The 6,317-nt window shown below is 45.9% G+C and overlaps 1 protein-coding gene across 9 annotated transcripts in view; it reads right to left on the bottom strand.

The window, feature by feature from the left end:
* Positions 1 to 6,317, bottom strand: part of ZMAT4 (zinc finger matrin-type 4) — a 480,660-nt gene that overhangs the window by 88,088 nt on the left and 386,255 nt on the right. The gene's annotated exons all lie outside the window — the stretch shown is intronic.

Raw genomic sequence — 6,317 nt, 5'->3', positions numbered from 1 at the left:
ATTGCCCATCTGACACATGGGGTATGTCTACACAGGGATAAAAGACCTGCGGTGCAGCACGGCTGGCCCAGGTCAGCTGACTCAGGCTTGTGGGGCTAAACATTGCTGTGTAGACTTTAGACATTCAGGCTCAGTCCCAAGCCTACACAGAAAATGTTTAGCCCCGTAAACCGTGGCTGACTCAGGTTCATCATCCCTGTGTGGACTTACCCTTTGCTTCACCTTCATTCAGACAGGAAGCTGCAGAACTTTCCTGCAGCTCAGCAGCCTGGCAGTTCCCAAGGCAAAAAGTCCCTCCCGTGATGAGCACATTGTGACATGAGTCACAGGTGGCCTGACATGGCTGCTGGCGGGGGCTAAGAGAGAGACACTCAAAAATTCAGGCCAGTTATGTAGGAGCTTGAATACAGATGAATGGGTCCAAGTATTAGGCACCCAGTTCTGAGAAATGTGATCAATATTCCAAAACTAACATTCATCCTGAACGTTCTCTTAATACTAGCAAGTACTTGAGCAACATGGAATCTTTCCTACCCACTCTCAGGCTGCCAGCAACATTACTTTTCACCCCTTGGCTCAGCAGGAACTTCAGCAATACCGATTATAATAAGAAATAAAATAAATAAATAATAATAATAAAAAAAAAACAGATCCATGGCCTCGTTTGCTGGGGGAAGCCAGTCCAGACTGCAAGGCCCAGAAGAATAAGGGGAGCATCTCTGACCTTAAACTATGAATCTCTAAGGATTTTTTTTTGTTTTGGTAGAATTGATAAATGTTACAAGACTGTCTGTCAAAGGGAACAGAGTATCTGGGTTTATAAGAAGCATAAGATATGGAGCAAATGTGGCACCCATTAAAAGGCTCAGAAAGCAGCATTTCTTGGTAGTTCACTACTTTCTGGGTATGATCAGCCCATAGGAGCCTGTTCTGGCACAGTGGGGGTAAGCACACATCCTGCCAGTGCTTTTGGTGAAATCTCCATGGAAGCAGATGGCACTGGTGTCCTGCCTCTTCCCTTTTCCCGCAGTTGTAGTTAAACCTCAGTTGCATTAAATTGCTTAATAAAAATCAGGATTTTAAAAAAAAATTTCCTTCAGGCTCCTCATTTATGTACTGTTACTGCAAAGAAGGGCATTACATATAAGGGAAGCAGTAAGTCCAAAAGGTACCCCTATCGCTTGTGAAGTCACCGAGAAACCCAAGTCTGTCACTAGAGCAGAGGGTACTCAGTTCTCCTTGATAAAGGAGCATGGCAATTCTCTCTAGGGTTCCCAAAGGGGCCTTGCGAAATCTGACTTTCAGTGGAAGTTGGACACAGGACTTGAAAGTCCTGACCTCCATGGACCTATCGTCTCATTTGCTAATTTCAGCCCTGGTCCAGCAAATGGATTCTTGCATCCATGAAACAATCCACTGGCTTTGTTGGCCTCTCCACAGGACAACAGAGTCCACTCGCATGGGTCCACCTGCACAGTCTACTGCACCAGGGATGTCATCATCTGTCACCCTCCATCATTCAGATAGAGTTTAGTGTTGAACGTATCCCTCCTCTGCCCACCATGCCAGGCTCAGGCCCTTTGCTTTCCTCCTCCCCCTGCCTCCTTTGTGCCATCTTCCACACACAGAGAAATCCCCCAATCGTCCTGTCTCCTCGTCCAAATCCCTCCTAAAGACTCACTTCTTGCATCAGGTAGCAAGCACTAACCCATGTCAGTCGAACGTTGCCTTCTCCGTCCAACAGAGCGCAGGTAAGTGGGGGGAAAAGAGAAATGTCAAATTCAGCTCATCCTCTTAGGCTCCCATGCATCTTATCTGTGTCTGAGCCATAAATCCCTGGGGTTAAGGCCCACAATGTAGAGGCTGAACAGATTGTCAGCACTTACGTATCACTACCAATGCGTTCCTAAAGCTTCTGGATGCCGGGGTGAGGGGCACGTCACAATGAGGTCCCAGATCATGTTTAGAGCTCACGGGTTAGCAGGACTTGTCTGGAAACCAACCAGGAAGAGACATTTTGTGGGACAGACAAATCAATAATCTGAACACCTGCAGTGGTGCAACTGGTTAGTGCAAAGGGAGCTAGTACTGGGGTTCTGAGTTCAAGCCTTACCTGGCACACTGGGGAGGGAGCAGGGGGGATAGCTCAGTGGTTTGAGCATTGGCCTGCTAAACCCAGGGTTGTGAATTCAATCCTTGAGGGGGCCCACATAGGTAGGGATCTGGGACAAAAATCAGTCCTGCTAGTGAAGGCAGGGGGCTGGACTCAATGACCTTTCAAGGTCCCTTCCAGTTCTAGGAGATTGATATATCTCCAATTATTATTTTTTTTTAAAAACATGTGCAGTCCACAAACCCAGGACCTGACCTGCCATAAACTCACATACAGTCCTCACAAAGGATTAAACAGCAGCCAAAGGGGTGCCCCTTGGGGCCTGGTTATTTTATCTTGCCAACAAGTGCTGTACACCCGGCTCCATTTATTCCATTTGGAACCTAGAGACACAGTAACTCCCTTATGACTTGATTCTCTGGTGCCTTGCCCCATGTGTGCAGAGTCCTTTCAGCCAGTGCAAGATGGGTGTTAAAATGCTGCCATTTCACAGTCATTTTGCACTAATGGAAACGGTTGCACGAGAAACATGGCAGTTGAGACTCCGGCCCCTGATGCTGCCAGGAACGTTGGATCCACAGAATAGTTTTCAGATGTAAAATATAAATCAGAATACATTTGTGACAAGTCATTAAAAGGGGTGGGGAGGAAGCCACTGCAATTCTGACACATTTAGTAGATTTCAAAACAAGAGATAGCTACAATAATCTGCATTATAAACTGTACTGAGGCAGCAATGGTTGTTGAAAGGAGAGAAAGATCAGACCTTTCGGAAAGAGCTGTGAATAACCCTCTTGTTGTCAGGGAGATTTCTAGGAATTTAAAATATAAACTAAAATTTTATTAAGTTCTATTTTTCCCCTCATCCCCTTTTAAAGTGTTATGATCAGCTCCATGCCTTCACAAGGGAACTCTTTAAAGTATGCAGAGAATTTCCACTATAATTCAATGTTTCTTGCAGGTCTGGTCTCTGCTTCTCTGGAGTTGCTATAAATGCTGCTAAAAGGCTCCCATTGTAGATGGGACCTTTAAGGGGATGGAAATAATTTTTTACTCCATGGATCAATATGCAGAGATGCCAACTTTATCTTTTGTGGTGTTGTCTAGATTTGTGAGCATGCATGCAGGATTTAGGAGAAAGTGGCAAAACACAGGACAGTTCTCTGTGGGGGCCGTTTAGCTTAGCTGATCTGCGGCTGTAATGAGGGAATTCCCCCTACCTCCCCGTTAAGATACTTAGTTTCTCATTTTGCTTTTGAAACTCTTAGGGTACAGGCTAGGAAGATATTTCTCTTGTGGGTATTCTGCACAGATGTGCTGTTTACATTACTTTCAGAAGATGGCTATTACAGCACTGCGGTGTTCATTGTACACTAATTACAACTAATAAGGAAATCTGGTGTAATTGCTAAAGTAATTTGTCTAGTTTAACACCTGCTTTCAAGCAATATTAACAAAGCCTCATCAAGGACAACGGAGATGGAAGATGCCTATTAGATCACCCAGTCCCAGTGGAGGATAGCTCCCTACAGTACATAGCCTAGTGCTTTGGTCAGGCTGGATTAGCCTGTTCTGATGGAATGTATCGGTTCTGTTTCCTGGTAAAGCTGTAGGTCAGGCAATCAGTTTTTCTAGGTAAATTACTCACAACTAGCTACTTAAGGTAAAAAGCAGATATCAAACTAATGTAAGCCACTGTATTAGGGATTTTTAAAGAATAATCACCTTAATCTTAATTCAAGCATAAACAGTGGGTAATTCAGCAAAGAGTCATGTGGCACCTTATAGACTAACAGATGTATTGGAGCATGAGCTTTCGTGGGTGAATACCCACTTCGTCGGATGCATGTGGGTAATTCAGTCGGTCTTGCGTAAGGCCACTTCAAAACAGCATTTACCACTCCATTAATTTTAAGTGCTTTGCTGTTTCAACCTGCAAATCTGATGCAGTGATACCTGTGGCACTTCCTGCTACCCCAGTTCCTCTGTGCAAATAGAACTTTGCAGCCTTTTCTTATTCAATCACCAGATGGCAGCAGTAGCTTGGGGTTTTTTTAAATTGAGGGTGAAAAGCTGCTTGATTCCAAGCCGTGCAAATACGTTTAGGAATCATTCATGGCATGAAATTAAAAATGAACAGGAAAAAAAAAAGTTAAACCATTTCATATTTTTATATATATATTTATTTATTTATTTTATACTTACAAACACACACACACAGAAATTCCTTGGTCAGGAAGAGAGGCTGATCATGGAAGCAGGATCTTCCATGCTTGTGTTCCAATCAATCAGGGCAAGCTATCACCAAAGGACAACAGTCTTCCAGGGGAAACCACCAGGTCAAATCGAGTCTTTCAGACTAGACCCCGTACTTGTGCTGGTACCAGGAGCGATCCAGTCTGAAAACAGAGGTTTCCTTGTTGCTCTGCATTTCATTATGTGCTGCTGATGGACAATTTTATCTAGTGAATGACCTACTCTAAGTCTGTGTAAATAGATGTTACATCTGCAACTGGGCCATAATTACTCACAGCCTTTGCCGGCTTACAAACACGGTAATTATTCAGTCACTAGAATTAGGCTCAAGTCTTTCAAAACTGTCCTGAGAGAGGACAGTGGATGATGACAGAGAAGAGAAACGAGTAGACCATGTGGGAAGAACTAGAACAATCAACTAGTTGTCAGGGAGTCTGGTATCAGTTTAAAAATGGTCCATTAAGCTTCTGAATGCATTTACACCATCCCTCCAGTCTGCACTGCGTTGATTAAATAAGCATTAAGATCTTAGCAGGATAACTATAAACCCCCAAGTTATTCTTGTCACACATTGGTAAGGATGGAACTCTGCATATGTTGGTAGGACAGATGCCCTAGTACAGTTTTCCTCCTTATTCTATCTACTACATCTCCTCTGGGGCCTTCCCCTCGGACATTCTGTACCAGCTCATACCGGGTCACACTGCCCATCGTCACTGACAGTCACAGCATAAGAGCAGTTAGCTGCTCTCCTTTGGCTTTGAGACTTGCACTGCAGCAAAGGGTGGTGATTTCACAGCTGAGTGAGAGTTTAAGACTGTGGTTCCCTGCTACAGGGGAACTTTTAGGCCGGAAAGAGATGCCTTGCAGGCTTGCTCCCTGCAATGGAAGTCAGTTCTACCCTAGAATATTTCTCCTTTTCCTTAAAAAAAAATCTCTTGCACCCTTGGCAGAGGCCTGAGAATTCCAGCCGTCTTCTACCACCAAAGCCCTGCCGGCCACCTACTGGGTTTAGAACTCAACTGATCTCCCTCTTGAAGCCGATCTACTGAAAGGAGGTCACAGCCTGAATAGGAATGCAGAGCATCCACCTCTGGCCCATTCAATGTGCAGCGGCAGTCAAAAAAGCAAACAGAACGTTGGGAATCATTAAGAAAGGGATAGATAATAAGACAGAAAATATCATATTGCCTCTGTATAAATCCATGGTATGGCCACATCTTGAATACTCAGGGCCAGTGCAGCCATTTAGGCGACCTAGGCGATCACCTAGGGCGCTGGCATTTAGGGGGCGCCATTTTCTTCAGCAGCGACTGCGGTGGCCGGATCTTTGGCCTCCCCGGTTGCTGCTGGCATTTAGGCGGAGGGAGCTGGGGCAGGGGAGCGCGGGGAGAGCTGCCTGCAGCAAGTAAGGGGGAGGTGACACGCAGGGGAACTCCCCGCCCCAGCTCACCCCTGCTCCGCCTCCTCCCCAAGCACAGCGTGGCTGCTTCACTTCTCCCGCCTCCCAGGCTTGTGGCGCCAATAAGTTTTAGGCGCCGCAAGCCTGGGAGGCGGGAGAAGTGAAGCAGCCACGGCATGCTCGGGATGCTCGTGCGCGGAGCAGAGGTGAGCTGGGACGGGGGGGTGCCTCAGGGTGGGGAGCTGCCACAAGGGGGGCACCTCAGGGGGGAGCCCGGGGGGGGGTGAGCCCAAGGTGGAAGTTTCGCCTAGGGCGCGAAACATCCTTGCACTGGCCCTGCGAATACTGCATGCAGATGTGGTCACCCCATCTCAAAAAAAGATACATTGGAATTGGAAAAGGTACAGAAAAAGGAAACAAATTATATATGATTCGGGATATGGAATGGCTTCCGTAGGAGGAAAGATTAATAAGACTGGCACTTTTCAGCTTGGAAAAGAGATGTCTCAGGGAGGATATGATAGAGGTCTATAAAATCATGACTAG

Source organism: Mauremys mutica, chromosome 2 (assembly GCF_020497125.1).
Source record: "Mauremys mutica isolate MM-2020 ecotype Southern chromosome 2, ASM2049712v1, whole genome shotgun sequence".
Classification (NCBI taxonomy): Eukaryota; Metazoa; Chordata; order Testudines; family Geoemydidae; genus Mauremys; species Mauremys mutica.
Note: the sequence above shows the minus strand (reverse complement) of the source record. Positions and strands in the feature narration are given on the sequence as shown.